We start from the raw sequence: 22,371 nt of genomic DNA on the forward strand, positions 1-22,371 counted from the left end.
GCTATATGGATAAAGGAGTACTGGGATATAAATAGAGGGACAGCATCACCAGGGGTTGTATGGGACGCATTTAAAGCGGGGCTCAGGGGGGAGACACTGAGCTATGTGTTAACTAGCCAAAAGAAGGAGAGATTAAGGTCAGAAGAACTAAGACAAAATCTTTTAAACTTAGAAGCAGAATTAGCAGCAGCTATTGCACAGAACTCCCAGTTAGATCAGATACTGCTTAGGATTACCGCAAACAGAGCCGATGCCCTTGAAGCAATGGCCAAAAAAGCGGCAGAGAAATATCTGTCGCAAAGGGAAAAGGCGTACGAATTTAGTGAGAGGGTCGGCCATATCTTAGCGGTTCGAAGTAGGCAGAGGGTAGCAAAATACGATGTTAAAGAGATTGTAGACCCGCAGGGTAATTCGTTTACAGAGGCAGGTCAGGTTAGAGAAGTATTCAGACAGTTTTATGAAGATTTATACTCCTCTGATATTCTGGGGGGTGTGGAGGATATAGAGGGGTATTTGAGTGTTGTCCTCCCTCCTATGCTTCAGGTAGAGGACAAGGAGAGTCTAGAAGCCACATTTGAGATGGCTGAGTTGAATATTGCTCTGGATAGCCTACCATCGGGAAAGGCAGCGGGTCCAGACCAGATCCCGGTGGAATTTTTCAAGGTATTCCAAATGGTATTAGCAGCAGATATGCTTGATATTATGCTACTGGCTCAGAAGGGGGACTCAATACCAGATTCCTGGGGAGCCGCAGACATTATAGTTATAGCAAAAAAAGGTAAACCACCAACGGCTCCGGGTTCGTATCGACCTATTACACTAATGAACGCAGACGTAAAAGTCTATTCGAAAATGTTGGCCAAAAGATTATCTAGGGTAATTGAGAGTATGGTTAGCCCCTCCCAGCATGGGTTTATCCCAGGAAAAGGCACAACACACCACGTCAGGCAATTAATCACAATGTTTGCGCTGCAGGTACCCTGGGAGACCCTATGGCAGCATTGTTTTTAGATGCAGAAAAAGCATTTGATAGGGTCTCCTGGGGGTACTTATGGGCTGTCATGAGGTGGAGTGGAATAGGGGAGGGATTTATAAGGGCTACACAAACCTTATATAAAGACCCAAAAGCTAAGATTAGGATTAACAGAGGGCACTCTGAATGGGTCAAGATCAGTAGGGGGACTAGGCAGGGCTGTCCCTCTTCTCCCTTGCTATTTGCGCTTTATCTAGACCCTTTTCTTCGCCGACTAGAACAAAACCCAGAGATAACAGCAATGCGGATGAACGGCTGCTCGTTAAAAACTTTGGCATATGCTGACGATGTGGCCGTGTTGACACCCAACCCATCCCGGGCTATTAGGGAGGTGGAACTGGAAGCTCAAAATTTCGGGTTGGTATCAGGATAGTTTGAATAGCTCAAAAACGCAGATTGTAAAAAATAGGTATGCAGATTGTAACGACGATAGGGTGACTGCATCTGCAGTTTACCTTGGAATTATAATTTCAGCAAAACTAGAAAACGTAGTAGAAATGAATATGGCTCCTTTAATGACACGAGTAAAAGTAGGTCTAGACAGGCTCAACAACCTACATTTGTCATTAGTGGGCTGTACTAACATAATTAAGATGCTGATACTGCCTAAATTTCTTTTTCTCTTTAGATCTATTCCATTATTATTTGAAACAAGATGGTTCAATACATCATGAACAGATTTATTTGGGCGCAGGGAAAGACACGGAGGGCCTACAGGTTCATCTCCCTCCCGAGAGAGAGAGGGGGATGGGGAGCCCCTGATTTTAGATTGTATTACATGGCCACCTCTTTACAATATATGCAGGGGTTAATCGGGGGGTCGAATCTAAACCAAAGAGTCGCCAGCTTTTCAAAAGAGGTGTATTCTATAGTACTTGGGGCTGAAGCGGAAAACTGCATGCTAAACAGTATTGATTTTGGATATTTCAAAAGAACAAGGTTTAAAACAATAGCTGCTGTGGTAAACATTTGGAATGCCTTCTTAAAAAAGACAAGATTAGGGAGATATATTAGATACACAAGGATGTATAAAAATAGGTAATTTCCTCCCACTATATTTGCAGATGCAATAATGGCAAAATGGGCAGATAAGGGGGTTACACAAATTGGTGATATCATTAACACGGATGGAATAATGCAGTTAAGCGAGATAAGGAACAAATACGGTTTGGATAATAGAGGATTTTTCAAATATCTTCAGATCAGAAGCTTTTTAGGTAATAAGCAGGGTGGGGCCGCTGGGTTTAGTAAGATAGAGATACTGGAAAAAATAAAACTATCTGGGGACTGTACGATACGCTCTTTCTACGCAATTCTGGTAAAGGAGAAAAGGGACGACATGGAGAAGCACAGTAATAAGTGGGTGGAGAAGCTGGGAGGGGAGCAGGCTTGGTTTCAGGAATCATTAGAATTAGGGCAAACAGCAATGTGTTCAGCCCCGCTACAATCCTAGCACTACAAAACCATATTCTCTTTGTATTTTACGCCAGCCAGGATTGCAAAATGGGGTGATACTACGGGTATATTGTGTCCCAGGTGTAATTCCTCAGAAGCAGACAGTGTTCACATATTTGCCACATGCCCTCAGCTGCATACACTTGTGGGGGATATAGAGGTCTTTATGAATAGGTCATTGGGAATTCAAATAGTGCTCACCCCTCCTCTGATCTTGCTAGGGGTCGGCGCAAATGAGGTAGATGCACCGCTTGAGTTCATATTTGTAGCAATGGCTGTTTACAGATTAACTATAGCAAGAGCATGGCTTGATAAAAACCCTCCGGGAATGCGATCATGGTTGGCCAACCTACTTGGTGTATTCAATCTGGAAAAGAATATCTATGCACGAAAGGGTAGGAGGAAAAGAAATTTAGGCCTAAAAATTTGGGATCCAGTAATTAAATGGAGGGAAAGACTAGGCAACTGTTGAACTTACTAGGCGAAACGGAATTTTATGATAGAACATCGATTGTGCACTATATATGGGGAAGTTATGATTGGATCTGAAGAAAGTATATATATGCATGAAATATATATGTAATGTAATATATAGCTGAAATATTCACGTAAAAATGTATAAAGTGAAAGTGTGTAAAATTTGGAAAATAAAAATATAATAAAAAAAAAAAAAAAGGAAGTAGCCAGCGGGATGGCTGGCTGTAAATTAAAACTCAAGGAAGACTACACAGAAGTAATGTAGCTTGGTTAACAATCTCAGCAACTTTGCTCTGAGCCCCCCCTACCCCCCCCACACTGTTGAAGCAAACCTTCCACTCACAAAAACTCAATAAAGAACCTTAGGATTTGACTTGACTCTGGTCTTACCATTGACCATTAAGCCAAAAAACTTGCTGCCAGTGCTACGGCATCCTGAGACTATGGTGGAAGGTCTTTAACCTACTGTCTTCCACCCCCAGAAGAGCGACCATTTAGGCCAATGTGCTTTCCTGACTTAACTACTGGAATGCTCGGTCTTTGGGCTCACCTCTCTAGGTCGTCAGGAGTCTGCAGAATGCTGCTGCATGCCCCGACAATCATTTCGAAACACCAATCGGCCACCAAGGCTCTGAGAGATCTACACTGGCTTCCAGTGGAACACCAAGAGACTCTCCACAGTATTCACAGGGCAATTCATAGAAGGGTCCTTCCTTGTTGAGATCATTATCCTCTCTTGATCTCCCTGGCAGCCCTCAGATCTTCATCAGTCCACCTACTAAAGATCTACTTCCTTTCTGGCCCTCAGACGTTGGAACACTCTACCACTGAAACTGGCCTTAAAGACCTGGCTTTTCTGCGACTGATCTTCAATCAATCAAGGGTTTGTAAAGCGCTGCTACTCACCAGTGAGGGTCTTAAGGCGCTGAGGGGTGTGGGGGGAGGATGGGGTGTTGTGAATGTATCTAGGACCCTAATTAAATATTCCTGATTCATGCCCTTATGTGGTTATAACAAATCATATCCTTATAAAGGCATAGGAATCATGTCCATATTTAGTCATAGCCAATGCAGTCCAAATACGGCAAGGCTACTCCCATAGACTCCTAGAAAGTGCAACGTGTTCTTTAAACAAACCAAGCCTCCAGCAGCCCGGGAATTCCCCCTGTTTTTGTTTTGATTTGCACAAGAACTCCTGGAGTCCAGAAAGAACTGTAGGTTCTTAGTGACGTCTTATGTCCAACCTAACGTCAAACTCGGCACCTTTCAGGTATAAATATACCAACACTTACCTTAAGACACGGTGGTTTGGAGCAGAGCGGCTATCTACTTGCTCGACGCACAGCTGATGCGAGTGCCGAAGGAAGCCGACCCTCCCATTTGACGCACTGAGAGAGATGCTGTCTTTTCTCCTGCCGAGAAATCCAGCCCCAGTGTTTCCAGTCACCCTTGCGGGTTGCTGGGAGATCGAGTCCTGAGAGAGAGATACAAGACCTCCTTCATTCTATAAACAAGGTACGGAGCTGATTAGATCCTTAGAGAATTCTTGATGCAGATTCTTGGCAAAACTATCTTAACTTACTTACTCTTTCCCCCGTATTAGGCTTAGGTCAGGTACACCGGGGTAGGCGTATTTTAGAAACACCAGTTGAGCACGTTTAGTCAATGATTTTATGTATGTATATATTTGATCCATTTTAAAGTATCATATGGCTCAGAAACCATATCAATGCTTTTACAGTATTATTTCATAATACTCCTTTTACTGTACACACTTTACTTCATGATAAGTATTGCAATTGTGGCAATTAATTTCTCTTGCATGAGAAAGAAGACTGCTCAATAAATAACAACTTTTATTGAAAACGCCCGTCTCTCTATTTCTCTGCACTCTGGTGAAACTAATTCAGAAAAGGGGGTGGTGATGAACAGAGTGTCTGAATTAAGCAGACCACTCTTACCCAGTCCAAAGATCAGGGCTTGATCCATCACCGTTATTTAGCTCACTGCCCCATCCCAGCTCAGAACCTGGCTATATGCAAATTAGTCTCCCTGGCCCAGTGCATCATGGGAACAGGGCAGACCAAACTACCAAGCCAATTCTTCACCAGAAAGGAGACAAGCTTCCGGGGACCGGTTTCTGCCATTTCAGGCGTCGTCGGCCCGGCTTGCTTGAATCCTGATGGAGCAGTGAGCAAGGGACTCATGTCTGAGTATACCCTTCCACGCTTAAGGTGGACAAAATGATTCAGAAAATGGGGTGGTGATGAACAGAGTGTCTGAATTAAGCAGACCACTCTTACCCAGTCCAAAGATCAGGGCTTGATCCATCACCGTTATTTAGCTCACTGCCCCATCCCAGCTCAGAACCTGGCTATATGCAAATTAGTCTGTCCCTGGCCCAGTGCATCATGGGAACAGGGCAGACCAAACTACCAAGCCAATTCTTCACCAGAAAGGAGACAAGCTTCCGGGGACCGGTTTCTGCCATTTCAGGTGTCGTCGGCCCGGCTTGCTTGAATCCTGATGGAGCAGTGAGCAAGGGACTCATGTCTGAGTATACCCTTCCACGCTTAAGGTGGACAAAATGATTCAGAAAAGGGGGTGGTGATGAACAGAGTGTCTGAATTAAGCAGACCACTCTTACCCAGTCCAAAGATCAGGGCTTGATCCATCACCGTTATTTAGCTCACTGCCCCATCCCAGCTCAGAACCTGGCTATGTGCAAATTAGTCTGTCCCTGGCCCAGTGCATCATGGGAACAGGGCAGACCAAACTACCAAGCCAATTCTTCACCAGAAAGGAGACAAGCTTCCGGGGACCGGTTTCTGCCATTTCAGGCGTCGTCGGCCCGGCTTGCTTGAATCCTGATGGAGCAGTGAGCAAGGGACTCATGTCTGAGTATACCCTTCCACGCTTAAGGTGGACAAAATGATTCAGAAAAGGGGGTGGTGATGAACAGAGTGTCTGAATTACGCAGACCACTCTTACCCAGTCCAAAGATCAGGGCTTGATCCATCACCGTTATTTAGCTCACTGCCCCATCCCAGCTCAGAATCTGGCTATATGCAAATTAGTCTGTCCCTGGCCCAGTGCATCATGGGAACAGGGCAGACCAAACTACCAAGCCAATTCTTCACCAGAAAGGAGACAAGCTTTCGGGGACCGGTTTCTGCCATTTCAGGCGTCGTCGGCCCGGCTTGCTTGAATCCTGATGGAGCAGTGAGCAAGGGACTCATGTCTGAGTATACCCTTCCACGCTTAAGGTGGACAAAATGATTCAGAAAATGGGGTGGTGATGAACAGAGTGTCTGAATTAAGCAGACCACTCTTACCCAGTCCAAAGATCAGGGCTTGATCCATCACCGTTATTTAGCTCACTGCCCCATCCCAGCTCAGAACCTGGCTATATGCAAATTACTCTGTCCCTGGCCCAGTGCATCATGGGAACAGGGCAGACCAAACTACCAAGCCAATTCTTCACCAGAAAGGAGACAAGCTTCCGGGGACCGGTTTCTGCCATTTCAGGCGTCGTCGGCCCGGCTTGCTTGAATCCTGATGGAGCAGTGAGCAAGGGACTCATGTCTGAGTATACCCTTCCACGCTTAAGGTGGACAAAATGATTCAGAAAAGGGGGTGGTGATGAACAGAGTGTCTGAATTAAGCAGACCACTCTTACCCAGTCCAAAGATCAGGGCTTGATCCATCACCGTTATTTAGCTCACTGCCCCATCCCAGCTCAGAACCTGGCTATATGCAAATTAGTCTGTCCCTGGCCCAGTGCATCATGGGAACAGGGCAGACCAAACTACCAAGCCAATTCTTCACCAGAAAGGAGACAAGCTTTCGGGGACCGGTTTCTGCCATTTCAGGCGTCGTCGGCCCGGCTTGCTTGAATCCTGATGGAGCAGTGAGCAAGGGACTCATGTCTGAGTATACCCTTCCACGCTTAAGGTGGACAAAATGATTCAGAAAATGGGGTGGTGATGAACAGAGTGTCTGAATTAAGCAGACCACTCTTACCCAGTCCAAAGATCAGGGCTTGATCCATCACCGTTATTTAGCTCACTGCCCCATCCCAGCTCAGAACCTGGCTATATGCAAATTAGTCTGTCCCTGGCCCAGTGCATCATGGGAACAGGGCAGACCAAACTACCAAGCCAATTCTTCACCAGAAAGGAGACAAGCTTCCGGGGACCGGTTTCTGCCATTTCAGGCGTCGTCGGCCCGGCTTGCTTGAATCCTGATGGAGCAGTGAGCAAGGGACTCATGTCTGAGTATACCCTTCCACGCTTAAGGTGGACAAAATGATTCAGAAAAGGGGGTGGTGATGAACAGAGTGTCTGAATTAAGCAGACCACTCTTACCCAGTCCAAAGATCAGGGCTTGATCCATCACCGTTATTTAGCTCACTGCCCCATCCCAGCTCAGAACCTGGCTATATGCAAATTAGTCTGTCCCTGGCCAAGTGCATCATGGGAATAGGGCAGACCAAACTACCAAGCCAATTCTTCACCAGAAAGGAGACAAGCTTCCGGGGACCGGTTTCTGCCATTTCAGGCGTCGTCGGCCCGGCTTGCTTGAATCCTGATGGAGCAGTGAGCAAGGGACTCATGTCTGAGTATACCCTTCCACGCTTAAGGTGGACAAAATGATTCAGAAAAGGGGGTGGTGATGAACAGAGTGTCTGAATTAAGCAGACCACTCTTACCCAGTCCAAAGATCAGGGCTTGATCCATCACCGTTATTTAGCTCACTGCCCCATCCCAGCTCAGAACCTGGCTATATGCAAATTAGTCTGTCCCTGGCCCAGTGCATCATGGGAACAGGGCAGACCAAACTACCAAGCCAATTCTTCACCAGAAAGGAGACAAGCTTCCGGGGACCGGTTTCTGCCATTTCAGGCGTCGTCGGCCCGGCTTGCTTGAATCCTGATGGAGCAGTGAGCAAGGGACTCATGTCTGAGTATACCCTTCCACGCTTAAGGTGGACAAAATGATTCAGAAAATGGGGTGGTGATGAACAGAGTGTCTGAATTAAGCAGACCACTCTTACCCAGTCCAAAGATCAGGGCTTGATCCATCACCGTTATTTAGCTCACTGCCCCATCCCAGCTCAGAACCTGGCTATATGCAAATTAGTCTGTCCCTGGCCCAGTGCATCATGGGAACAGGGCAGACCAAACTACCAAGCCAATTCTTCACCAGAAAGGAGACAAGCTTCCGGGGACCGGTTTTTGCCATTTCAGGTGTCGTCGGCCCGGCTTGCTTGAATCCTGATGGAGCAGTGAGCAAGGGACTCATGTCTGAGTATACCCTTCCACGCTTATGGTGGACAAAATGATTCAGAAAAGGGGGTGGTGATGAACAGAGTGTCTGAATTAAGCAGACCACTCTTACCCAGTCCAAGTTGGATGAGGGCGGCAGTTGTACCCCGTATGAGGAGGAAGCGAATGCCGTTGGTGGCAGCGAGGAGTGCGGTCTTGGTGCTGTGGTTGCTTCGAAAGCTGGATTGGGAGGTGTCCAGGACTTGGGCCTCTTCAATGAACTCAGACAGTTGGACGTTGATGGCCTTCTCGATGAACTTGGCTGGGAGGGGGAGGAAGGAGATGGGTCTAAAGTTCTTGAGGTATGTCGGGTTGGCGGACGGTTTCTTCAGCAGGGAGTTGATCTTGGCGTGTTTCCAGTCGTCGGGGAAGGTGGCGGTTTCAATGGAGCAGTTGGTTTTCTGCAACAGTTTTATCTCGCTCCCTTCAGTGTTTATGGCAGCGCTGGGAGGCCTTCGCGTAGCTATGCGATATATAAGACCTCAGGAATAGAATAGCATGCAGTGGTAGGAAAAACAGCCACCGAAGGTTGGTGCTTGGATTTTCTTCAACCCTTTGCAGCAAACTACCTCTAAGGGCCAAGAACTGAAATTGGCACCATTTGGCAGGTTAGAATTACCAGAGAAGGAGTTCAGGGGTTGCAGATGAAGTCTTTGATGGCCCTGAGACTTTTTAACAGAATGCAAGCTGACACAAGCCCTTGGAGAACCTTGGCAAGTAGGATGTAGAAAGTAAAAATGTAGTCCTTTCACTGCCCAAGACAGAAGCAGCAAGCTGTAGGCCAGCACAACAAAGCAACAAGCAGAGTGGAAGTTCCCCTTCCACAGCATCCAGCTATTTGTGTCAAAATCTCCACTTAGTCAGAAGTGTTCTGAAGTTATAGTGTCAAAGATCCAGTACTTCTACCAGTTTCTGCCTTTGAATTAGGCAAACTTCTAAGGAAAGTCTTTCTATTGCACATGATCCTGCCTTTCCCTGACCTGGCTCCAGATACACTACAGGGTTAAGAGACAGCTCTGTGTGAGGACAGGCACAGCCCTATTCAGGTGTCAGTGATAACTCCTCCCACCACTTTAGCTCAGGAAGATCCATCAGCATTGTGAAGGGTCATCAGGATATGCAGGGCACACCTCAGCTCCTTTGTGTAACTGTCTGAAGTGAATGCACAAGCAGCCTAACTGTCACCCTCCCTCAAACGCAGATTCCACAGGCAGGCAGAGGCACAGAATGGTAAAGCATGAAAATGCCCACTTTCTAAAAGAGCAAAAACAACAGTGATGGCCAGAATGCAGAACAGTGTCATACATTCACCCCAGTACAGAGATCTGGGCCTAAATCCATCGTTTTTTTGCACTCCACACCACCCCAGGTAAGACATGGCCATATGCAAATCAGCCCTGACCCTGTGCCTCATGGGAACAGTCCAGCCCGAACTGCCAAGCCATGTGTTTTCTGGACCGGAATCAAGCATCCAAGGACCGGTTTCTGGCTATCAGCCGTCATCAGCCTGGATAGCTTGACTCCTTGTGATGTGGAGAGCATGGGACTCACGTCTGAGCATACCCATCCCACTCGGGTGACAAATGCAAAAACAACAGTGATGGACAGAATGCAGAACAATGTCATACATTCACCCCAGTACAGAGATCTGGGCCTAAATCCATCGTTTTTTTCTGCGGAGAGCATGGGACTCACGTCTGAGCATAGGGTCAAGGCTGATTTGCATATGGCCATGTCTGACCTGGGGTGGTGTGGAGCACAAAAAAACGATGGATTTAGGCCCAGATCTCTGTACTGGGGTGAATGTATGACATTGTTCTGCATTCTGTCCATCAATCGTTGTTTTTGCATTTGTCACCCCGAGTGGGATGGGTATGCTCAGACGTGAGTCCCATGCTCTCTACACCACTGGAGTCAAGCTATCCAGGCTGATGAAGGCTGATAGCCAGAAACCGGTCCTTGGATGCTTGATCCTGGTCCAGGAAAGACATGGCTTGGCAGTTCGGGCTGGACTGTTCCCATGAGGCACAGGGTCAAGGCTGATTTGCATATGGCCATGTCTGACCTGGGGTGGTGTGGAGTACAAGAAAACGATGGATTTAGGCCCAGATCTTGTACTGGGGTGAATGTATGACATTGTTCTGCATTCTGTACATCAATTGTTGTTTTTGCACTTTCTAAAAGTGGCATTTTCAAACATGCAATTTAAAAACCAACTTCACTATTAGACGTATTTTTTAATTGTGAGTTCAAGGACCCCAAACTCCAAGTCTCTATCTCCTCCCAATTGGAAGTGACACTTCTACAAGGTTACAAGGCAGCTCCAATGGTAGCCGATGGGCGAGATGGTCCTTGCAATTGTGAAAAATACAATTAGCAGTATTTTACTATCAGGACATGTAAATCACACCAGTACACATACTACTTTTTATATACACTGCACCCCGTCCATGGGGCTACCTTGGGCCTACCTTAGAGGGGCCTTACATGAAGTAAAAGGGAAGGTTTCAACAACATGTCAGTTTAACACTTCACTCACACACACTGCAGTGCAAGGGCAGAGACATGTTTGCAGGGCTACTTATGTGGTTGGCACAATAAGTGCTGCAGGCCTTCTAGTAGCATTTGAATTACGGGCCCTGGGCACACCTAGGACACAAGAGGAGTGCAGGAGGCTTCCCTGTAGTCCCTTGAGGGTACGTAGAACTGAATTACAGCTACCTGGTTTGTCGTGGACAGTTGGGAATGAAGACTCAGGATCAGTGATAAACAGGAGCACATACACACTGCCTGACCTTAAGATGGCCTTCGTGTGACATTATTACCTCCAGGGGTCTTCAATTACAGGCACTACTACTAGATGCTTATTGTTAATCCCCATCCCTTTTCAGCCATATAGTCTTGGGTGGACTCTGACAGGAGGGCGCTGAAGCCGGGGGATAGGTGCGGAGCACACTGAACGCAATCTGACGCCTCAGGTAGCTCCCACTGCATCCGGGGGGGGGGCACCCTGGGTGTGATGAGAGCCGAATCCCACAGGGGGTGAGATGTCCAGGAGAAAGCAGCAGAAGCCCTAGCAGGTCATCTCTGACTGCGAGACTCCACCGGCTCCGAGTATGGCACTTCAGATGCCACCTATCAAGTTCAGGCAAGAGCCGCGCCGTGACCGGCGCCCATGATGGAACTTTTTAACGATGCCCCCCAGGCAGAATCTAGAACCCTCTGTATGTACTGCGGTGCCCAAGCAACCTTTGGCCGATGACCGCTGGAGCTGCCCTATGCAGCTAAGAGGAGTTTGGCTTGGGTTCACCCCTCGGCCGTCACCTACCCAACCGGACGTAGGACACTGTTTTCCCTCGTCTCCCAGTAGTATTTCTAACCCCCTCCACCCTATGTTTATGCTATGCTTTTGTAACTCATGTAACTATTCTCCAGCACCTATTTGGCCGTCACCTACACAGCTGGTCTTCTGAAATTATTTTGCTTGTCTCCCCCTATGTGTCTCCTTCCCTCCCCCTCCTAGTCCCTCTTTTGATCCTTTGATTCAAACTGATGTAGCTATATAACCCGTAACTCGCTGATTCAACGGATGTAAATTACGAAACTGTTTGTACCTACCACGGAGCCTGAGCAACCTTGGCGGATGCCTGATGTAGCTATATAACACGTATCTCACTGATTCAACGGATGTAAATTACGAAACTGTTTGTACCTACCACGGAGCCTGAGCAACCTTGGCCGATGCCCGGTGGAGCTGTCATATGCATCTATAGAGGAGTCTGGCCCCTTGGCCGTCACCTAACCAGCCGGTCATCTGACATTGTTTTCCTCTTCTCCCCGTTCGTGCCTCCTTCACTCCCCCTCCCTCTGTGATTCACTGATTCAACTGATATAACTATGTATCCTGTAACTTGCTGATCCTCATGTAAATCACTCTGATACCTCCGGGTCTAGCCAGCGCTATATAAAACTTTGCAAATAAATAAATAAACTCAAATATGCCAATCATGGGTAAACCAATCACCAATACATTTTATACAGACAGCATATGCACTTTAGCACTTATCAGCAGTGGTAAAGGGCCCAGAGTCCTAAAGCCAACAAAAACAGGCAGAAAAAGGTAGGAGGACGAAGGCAAAACGTTTGGGCATAACCCTGCAAAAGGGCCAGGTCCAAGTATAATGATGTAGCCCTTGCATGTATATTTGTTGTGCTCATACCTTTACAGCAGGTGTGCAAATACTGGTTGTGTGTTTTGTCAAATCAATTGACAAGCAGAGAATTAGTAGCTACAGCTCAGATTCGTAAATGTCTTGCAGTGTCCTTGGCACAGTCTTTAAGAGGGGATTAACAGCACAAATGAGTATTCTTCGTTCTAGAATTAGCTGATAGCTGCATTACCGGTCGTGTCCTTTTGAAAAAAACATTTCACATTGTATGACTTGAAGCTCATTTCGCGACTACACCATGAGGAGGAGCTATTTCACTTTAATTACAATTTTTGAAACAAAAGGTAAACACTGACCACACTATTCTAGGTGCATTAGGTGCATACCTTCTATTGTACCCTGTGAACAACAAGTTATACACAAATCTCTGCATGACGAGTATGGTCACCAAGGATGAAAGTATGAAGGCCTCAGACCAGGGTAAGAAATTCTAACTTTATAAACAAGAAAGTAAACACTTTAGACCTCTTTGAGAATGAATGGCTTGTAATAGCGCAAACACCAGACCACTAGGAGGGTCTATGGCCATAATGATGAAGGAAGCCACACATGTAGGCACGCCACTTCACAATATAAAGGAAAACCAGGAGCCAACTCGGAAGGCTACAATGCCAGCATGATAGGCATGCTCAATAAAGCACCTACACTGTGTAGAGCAGTCAGAGCCGCAGCACAATGACACACCAGAGACAGACGCAGATACGGAGTCTCCAGGCAGAGCCTCAAAAATGGAGAAAGAATCTGCAGATGCTACAGGCGGCCATGAGAGAACAAGGTGGAACAATGACTATGAACGCATCGACCAGCAAGAGTCGGAGGCAGGACTCAGTAAAAGTATAGATCTCAATTCTAGCAAAGAATTTGTACATGACATACAGAAATCACTGGATTGTGAAGGACTGTGTGAACCTGGAATACAAAAAGTAAGTATATTTCAATCTTGTAGTTTTTTTTTATTTTAAGAACAGATTTTATTTGCCAAATAACAAATATAGCGCAGAGCACTGTAACCCAGCTACTCATGCATGTAGAATGTACATTAAATTGACTTTGACAATTTCAATAGAAAAATAGGACAACTTAAGAGCAATACATTTGAAATATTAACAGAAATTAAAATAAAACAAAAACCCCAGAACCCACCCCCCATCGCACTCACACCTACCCCAGAGCAGCACCACAAGAGAACAGTCTTGTCTACCCAGACATGATACACCAGTATCCTAGGGGTGATATTGCATGTCGACTAGAATGGGAGGGAAGCCAAGTCAGGGGACCAGCCTACTGAAACAGCTTCCAGCTCTAGGCCACGGTAGTCCGCCCATCGCCTCCAGATTTTATAATGTTTAAGCGGGCACCCCCTGGCCATGAAGATGGGGATCTCCAGACCCATACAGAAATCCATGCCATTTTTCCACACAGATACCGAGGGCAGCCTCGAACCTTCCAGGCTCTGGCGAGATCCCTTTTAGTCAAAGTGAACCCTAATACCATAAAATGGCATTTGTATATGTTGCCTCCTATATCGTCCATAACATGCAGCAGGACCAGCTTCGGGGAGCTGGGGAGGTCCCAAACCAGTCCCTCGGAGAGGCACAACAGAACCACCCGCCAAAATTGTGCTAATTCGGAGCAGTGCAAGACAGTATGTAGCAAAGTACCCTCTTCATGTTAGCATCGAAGACACACACTTGCGAGGCCACCACTACCACCCTTCAGAGCTGACCCTAGTGAAATAGATCTGGTGAGATACTTTAAACTGGATAAGGCGAAGGCTTATGGCAATTGCTGACCCCAGCGGGGAGGCCAAGGCATCCAACCAGTCCTCCACCTCCAGCGGGCGCCTTGTCTCCCTCTCAGGCCTCCCTAAGGCGCTGCAGTGTGGGGGAGCTATGTGCGACTAGGGACTGATAAATCTTGGAGATCTTGTGGTCATGGAGATCCCCCATAAATACCTTAGCCTTTATGGGACTAAACTCAGCCAGGGACCCTAACCCCTCGATGATGGAGTAATGGCATGTGGGAACTGTAAATAACGGAAGAATTGGGTTTTAGGCATTGGAAAGTCCTTCTGTAAATCCTTAAAAGACTTCAGCCTCGAAAACCAGACAATGCAGCTAGTTGCAGCAGTCGCCTATTATACCAAAGAGGAGTCTCCCGGGTCAACTTGTTCCACCACCCAGTCCTCCGCAACGCCTGTCGCCATATTTGGAAGATAAGTTTTGTGGCAGGTGGTAAGGAGTTGCGTAGCTTTGCGGAGTAGAGTATAGTGTGTAAGGTGTGATCTCCCATGCATTGCCTCTCGACCGCGTAAGCTGGGTCAGACCTGTCCCCATATCACCACTCATTGAGAACTAGCAGATGTGAGGCCATATAATAGGACAGGATATCAGAGGTTGCCAGTCCCCCACAGTATGTGGGTTGGAAGCAAGTCCGCAGGGGCCACCCTCGCCATTCCACCAACCCATAGAAACTACCCCATGGCTGTATTAACCTGTCTGAACCATCCGGGAGGAATCAGATAGGGATGGCTTTGCAGCTAAAAAAGGAGGCAGGGAAGCGATACCATCTTAAAGATGGCCAATCGGCCATATATTGATAAGAGCATATGGAACCAGATTTTAAGATCCTCGAAAAAGAAAAAAAAGAGTACATTATCAGCGTACAGGGCAATACGATCCGATCGACCCGTCGCCCACTCAATACCAGTCACGTGGGCGTCAGTCAGCACCCAGCATGCTAAGGGTTCCATTGCTAATGCAAATAGGTAGTGGGACAGTGGGCAATAGAGAACTTGGAGGAGACCGAGCCCGCCACCCGTACGGACGCAGTCAGGTCTGTATAGAGTAGGGTCAGGTAGGACAAGAAGCGTGGTCAAAATGTAATCTACACAGAAGTGCGAATAGGTATACCCAACTAAGTGAGTCAAAAGCCCTATCCATGTCCGCAAGTAATAGCGCGGCCCGCTCCCCCAGCCCCTGGACAGTCGCCACTGCAACATGTGCGCGCCGAATATTGTGGCGGGTCACCAGCTGGGGCATGAACCCGGCCTGGTCGGGATGAACCAATGATGTAATATGGGAATGGAGGCGATTGGTCAGCGTCTTAGCCAGAACCGTGGCCTCTACATTAAGAAGAGATATAGGGCGTTACGAAGTGTGCTGATCTGGAGGTCTACCAGTCTTGTGGAACACAACAATCTCCGTGTGTCTCCAATCACGAGGCAGACGACCCTGCTCCATGGCCTCCTCTACCACTCTACAAAAGTGGGGCCCCAGCTGCAGAAAATATTGTTTAAAAAATTCACATGGGAGGCCATTTGGTCCCGGGGCCTTTCCAGGTTGCATCGCGCCCATTTCCTCTTCCGTGAGCGGGAGATCCAGCTCTTCACTAACTGCGTCAGAAAGGGCATTCAGTGGCAGGTCATCGAGAAAGCGACCGACTACAGCTGCAGGGAGGCATTCCCTGGGGGCAAAAAGGTCTGCATAGTACATGGCAAAGCTTTCAGCAATAGTGGAGGTGACTGTGCGAGAGGACCCATCCAGGCCCAAAATGCCCGGCACCGGGCCTGGGAGTAGAACGACCTCTGGCATAACCTATTCAGTAACTTGCTGGACTTATCTCCCCACTGGTAAATCCTACTGCAGGTCGCCAGCCACGCCTGCTGGGGTTCGTCTAGAAGAAGATGGGCATATTCCTGCTGCGTCAACAGGAGTTGGCGGCGGGACGGCTGATCCGCACTATCTCTACAACTCAAATTGCTTCGCCTCCGCCTGTATGATAGACTCCCTACGCAATCTGCGCAAAAAGAAAGGTCTACCCACCGGCACTTGTGCTTCATTGCCTTCCAAGGGCAGTCAGCCCTCTCTACCGTCCCTACGTTAGATGACCAAATATTGGTCAATGGCACCTTCCATATGATCTCTATAATCTTCTCTCTGAAGGTTCCACGCCGAGAGACGCCACCGAAACGGCTGCTGTGCCCAGCCCACACGTAACGTGAGAGTGATCGGCGAGTGGTCCGAGAGTCCACGCGGAACAATATCGGCAGGAATCACTCTGTTATCTATTGCCCAGGGGACAAAGATATAATCAAGGCGAGAGAAGGAGTCTTGGACGGCCGACAGGTATGTATAGCCCTGCGCCGTCCCATGTAGGCATCGCCAAGGGTCCACCCAATCCAGACCCGCCACCAGTGAATGTAACTTAGTATGCCGACCTGCCTCCAATGGGACCCAGGCCGCCAACGATCCCTGACCAGGTCTTGCACGTCATTCCAATCCACCCTCAACAGCCAGTGTATCAGGCATATTTGTCCACAGGGTCATGAGTTTTTTTCCACCATGCACCAAGAAAGGGGCGGGGGGGCATATACACATCCCAGTCAGTTGGATTCAGTCCCTATCGTTCCCTGAAGAAATAAATATCTACCCTGCGTGTCCCTCCACGTCTTCATGTGTGTGTATGGAACCCGCCTATGGATCAGGATAGCAACACCCCGGGACCCACCCACAAATCCAGAGTGAAGTACATGAATGCAACCAAAGCGTTAAAAGCATAGCGCCTTAGTGCCCATAAGATGCGTTTCTTGCAGCATGAGGACGTCTGTATGCGTTCGCTTCGCCTGTTTGAGTATAGCGCCTCGCTTGATTTGGTCTAGCGCCCCCCCTGACATTCCAATTCCTTATTTGAAGGGTCCCAGAGGGATCCAGATTATCACCAGAAGACCCCGCCATATGAAGGTTCGAAGTACAAATGTGGTCTAGACAAGATTATGTGGTCTGGATAAAGCAACTCTGAAGCAATGTAGGCAAGTACGAACAAACAACAAAACCCTCTTCCCCCCAAACATCCACCCCCCACCCTATACCTTAAAAATGATGAAGTATCTGTTGCGGCGAGCGTGAGTGGCAGACACCAACAGGAAGTCACTCCCCCGCCCGCCAATAGATCCCCAACTTACAGCCCATTGTCAGCTGGCCCTCTCCCTGTCAACTGATGTGTTGCAGGGATATCGGCCCTCAATTGTGCTTCCCCGGTCAAGGCAAACATATAAAAAAACTATTGGAATAAAGCGCCCCCCAAGATTAGTCTGATGAGGTAGGCAGTCGCTGGGCTGATGCAGCTCGGGATGAGGTGCCACACGACTGAGACCTTCATCTGGACCTGGAGCGTCTGTTCCCCTTCCCTCTCTGCATAGGTTGTTTCCGCACCATCTCGCTCAACGAGGAATCAGAGTCCCTCCGGGGCGGTCTGTGTGGGCAACGACGCACTGTCTCATCGGTCCATTGGAAGACCTCTTCCGGCGAGTCGAAAAAATGGGTGCGGGATCGATAGACCACCCACAGTCTGGCTGGGTAGAGTAGGGCATAGGGAAGTTTGAGCTCCCGGAGACGGGCCTTCGCCGCCATAAAAGACAGCCGTGGTTGCTGGACCAGTTTAGTATAGTTGGGGAAAATTAGGATTCGTGCATTGTCAAATAGCAGTGGCTCCTTGGCCCTATCCTGTTTCAAGATAACGTCCCGGTCATGGTAATTGAGTAGTTTTGCGATAACAGGTCTTGGGCGTGCACCAGGTGTGGTTTCTGGATCAGTGCTCCGTGGGCGCGCTCCACCATGAAACAAGTAGACAGAGACCCCCTGAGGGAGCCAACTCTCAAGCCACTAGGTGAGGAACCACTCCATGCCACCCTCCTCGCACCCCTCCAGGAATCCAACGAAGCGAAGGCCCTCCCTTCAGCGTCTTCTACCCGGGATGCCAGCCCTCGTTGGATCGACTCCAAGGAGGCTACTCGCTTCTGCAGGGTATCAACCACGCCTTCCACCCCAGAGAACCTCGACTCTGTCTCCGTAACCCGTGCCACCACGTTGCGTAAATCTTGGTGTAGCAACATGACGTCAAATCCAACCGCCCCAATCTTGGCATCCAGGGCATCTCTCGACTGGGTGAGGGTGGCCATGAGGGCAGCATTGTCAGGCACTTCACTAGGCGTCACCCCCTGACGCCACTGCAGAGGCCCCAAGGCCCGTGAACTTGTCTCTTGTACTTTTCTTGGATGATCCCCACACCCGGCCGGTCCCTCGTCATGGCAAGTTCGACACGTCCCCGTGGCAAAAAGTGTTGTGCCCACCCCTTGCACAGCGTAGTCCGGATATTGTGGGACCCCAAAATGCCACTAGGCGATAGCTCTACTGTTACATGGATTCAACCCAATGCAAGAGGCTGGTGTCCATCAGGGGGGTTCTCTCCAGTCGGTCTGGCCGCCGATCACGGGGTTGGCAATAGGACGAGGAGAAGGGGACCTCAGGAACCCCACACAACCAAGGGCCACATATAATAAGGACACCACTCACCGGGCCCGCTCACAATCCAAGAGTCCTCTACAAGCGCCGCTCCCAGCCGAGCGCGCGGGGGGCCCCACTATAATCCCTCAAAAGCCTCCACGCAGTGTATAGGTGGCATCACTGCAGCCTTGACGGTGTACCCGGGGACCTTTTGGCGAGCTCGCTCGGCTCGGCCGACCGCCGAGCCAGCCGCTCCACTGAGGAGGAAGGAGGTATGTGTGTTGTTCAGTCCCTCACCGGGGACCCCAAGACAGCACAGGAGGCGCCCGGCCCAAACTCCACAGGTAGGGTTCCAAATATGATCCCACAATGCAGCTGGCCCCCAACAAAGGACCTTGGGTGGCGGAGGGGAGATAGGCCTGAGAGGCCCCACCCCAGGCGGACCACAGGTTTTTTGCCCGTATATTGGCCGCTGCTCCCTCAAGTAGGTGGCAGATGACACCTCCCCCGCGGCTCGACACAGCCGCTGATCATTGGCACACAGTTCCCAAGGGGAGGGGGGTAGCAGGAGGGCACACTCCTGTCACTAGGGAAAGCCACCCAGGGGGGCCACCACTCCTGCGATCTACCACCGGGGCCCACGCGACCCGATAGACCGCCGGTGTGAGCCCATGTCGCCACAGGGGGAAGGGAGCGCACAGCAGGACCTCAGACCCGGGCGAGCTGCTATCACTGGCTCTTGATCAATCCCAGTGGGGCGATGTTCAGCCCCCGGCCCAGCTGCGAACACCCACGGTGCTTCCCATCACGACCCGATATGGCCGCCGACCAACTACACTCACCGCACTTCAGCGGGCGAGGGGTGGCAGCAATCCGTCCACGGCGGGCCCGAGGCAGGTCCGTGAGCATCCACCACGCCCCAGATGGCTCCGGGGCAATCCGCACAGCCGAGGCAGCACACCAGATTGTGGCTCTAGCAAGGCCCAGTGCAGTCTGGCGCTCCGGCCTCCGCCGCAGGCCACCTGTTCCCAGCGAAGACAGGCCTGATCCAAGGCCTCCGTTGGTGGGACCCGCTCAAAGCCTCAGAGCGATCCGGAACTCGGAAGGAATGAAAATCTTCGGTTCACGATGCCTTCAGAGCACAGTCTGGGCGTAGAAGTGGACCGGGGAAGCAGGAAGTGTAGGATTTTAAAGCGGGCTGGACGGAGCTCACCTAGCACATGTCCACCATGATGGCTCGCTAGGCCACACCCCTCAATCTTGTACATTTAAGGACATTTAAATCAATGGTGATGAGGAGGGTAGGTAGGAAAAGACTGATGTCTGTTTTTACCTGCAAAGACCGGTACCATGGGTGGATGAAGCCGATCGCATGACTATGAAAGTTCTACACCCATTGCCAAGATGATCAAACCTCTTCTAATCAAGACAGAAAAACGTTCCATATGTCATAAAATTGCAGCTGTAAGTAAACAGATGCAATCGTAAAATTGGGTCTTGCACTCTTCAGACTGTGCTAGCAACAACCACAAAAAAGTGCCTAAAGGCAGGGTGTGACCATTGTGATGGGTGTGAAATTAGCAACTTCAGTCAACTGAATCAGGACTGTCTTGTGGATGGGTGCTGATTATCATGAAAAGTTCAAACAAAACCTATTTTACAAACTCCATCCCTTTACAATTATAGCAGTGGTGAGAGTTTTATACTGATAAGAGAGTTTTCCAGTTCAAAAAGTGAGCTTTAATATTTTCCCACTTTGCTGTGTGCTGTATTACACCACACAAATGCAAAGTTTGAAAAATATGTAGAAATTAAAACTATTCTCCTCTGTTAAGCCTGCCTCAAGGAAGTATAATGTTTTGGTGTAAATATTTCTCTAAAACTGCTAATAGAGTAGATTGTGTGTCAAACCCCATGGGTGGTTGGATGAAACCCCAGAGTTACCACCCGTGGAGCAACCACTTGAAGCAAAGTAGCGCATAGTGCTACTTTACATCACTTCGACTACATTTTCAATGAAAATCCTGATTTGCTTCAGAAAGTATAAAGCACCAAAATGCCTTGTGCCAGGTTTGCATAATGCAACCAGGTTGCAATGTTATCCTTTGGGATGGAAAGCAAATACAGCATTCAGCTAGAGTACAGCGGCATACAAGAACAATCTACTGGACTTAAGGTGAGTATGGGGCAATGTCCAAGGCAGCAGCAGCAGGGCACCTCCAGCGGCCCTAGGGCGACCGGGTGCAGTGGTGCATACAGTGTTGTGTATCCAATATTAGAGAATTGGTTTGCAAGAAAAGAGGCTGCAGGTTTGGACTGGGAGGCCAGTCGGGCTGAACCAACAGGGGGCTCGGGCCTCACACTGCTCAGGAACATGGGGACACCTTTGCTCCTCTTCTCCACGAGTGGAGAGGTGTCCTTAGGCGTGGGGTTTTGTCACTGGGAGAGATTGAGGTAGAGGAGGGCCTGCAAACAGAGGCTGCAGGCGGCGAAGAGAAGTCCACAGCGGAGAAACCCAAAGTGAGCTTCGACGCCGGAGGGCACCATTGGCCCACTTCAGCTCGGGCTAGATGCCTCGGGTGCAGTGGTGCTTTCAGGAGTCGGGTTTTTCACTGACTTGGAACCTCACAGGTCTTTCTTGGAACCTGCAAGGTGCAGGGGTGCAGCTCCGCTGTTCCACTGGAGTTTCTGGTTCTTGGGCGAAGTACTGGCAGTTCTCCCAGGCTTTGGAGACACAGCAGCTGCTGGACAAGTCGTCTTTTGGTGAAATCCTCAAAGTCAGCAGACAGGCTGGCAGGGTTGGTGCCAAGTCAGTTGCTAGATCTTCTGTTCTTGCTTCTTGTGACCCTTCACGTCTGTCTTCTTTAAGGGCGGCAGTTTCTCATTTCCTGAACTCTATAATGTGATGCACTAAGCAATTTTGCACATAATGCTTTGGATTATAGAGTGGGATAGACTGCTCTCTCTTGAACTTTACAATTTTATGTACCAAGTGATGTTGCCCCACAGCTTATCACCCCACCTATCCCAAAGCCCCTCATAGTCTCTGAAATGTGTTATGAGCTCCAGACCATATCGCAAAGCGATGTTCAAGAACCTTCATTTTGGAAAGTAGGAATCACTTCAGACCACAAATATTGAAGAATGATTCACTTTGTTATTAAGGCAATTATAAGTAATTGTTTCTTCTGCAGCTGTTCTATTTTGACGTCGGGGAATACCCCAAAACCAAAGTCTGGGCATCCATTGGATGTTCAGTCTCTAATGTATGGTGGCCACACTCCTGAATCTCAACACCAAACAGATTTATTTTTGGGCAGCCCCAGGAAACATGTGCGCAGTGCCCCCCTCCAGATTCCCCCCGCCATTGTGCGCATGAAACATTGTGATACCTGGGGGTTAATTTTGTGCAATTAAGCTGGGGTTCTATAGATCAACCATTTTTTATAGAATTGCTTTTTATGGAAATTCATTCCCTTCATTAAAGGAAACTTGAACAAATTGATCTTGTTCCAGGCTTCTACCGACATCTGTAGGCCCTCTTTGAACTGACTCATATCCCAAGCC

At 48.8% G+C, this 22,371-nt stretch overlaps 1 pseudogene across 1 annotated transcript in view; it reads right to left on the bottom strand.

Annotated features, from left to right (window-relative positions):
• The window catches only part of LOC144772286 (uncharacterized), a 253,279-nt pseudogene that overhangs the window by 102,712 nt on the left and 128,196 nt on the right, over positions 1 to 22,371 (bottom strand). The window contains exon 5 of the transcript XR_013599705.1: positions 4,049 to 4,068. The product of XR_013599705.1 is annotated as an uncharacterized LOC144772286 (transcript). The remainder of the gene's footprint in view (positions 1 to 4,048; positions 4,069 to 22,371) is intronic.

This window comes from Lissotriton helveticus, chromosome 8, assembly GCF_964261635.1.
Source record: "Lissotriton helveticus chromosome 8, aLisHel1.1, whole genome shotgun sequence".
Classification (NCBI taxonomy): Eukaryota; Metazoa; Chordata; class Amphibia; order Caudata; family Salamandridae; genus Lissotriton; species Lissotriton helveticus.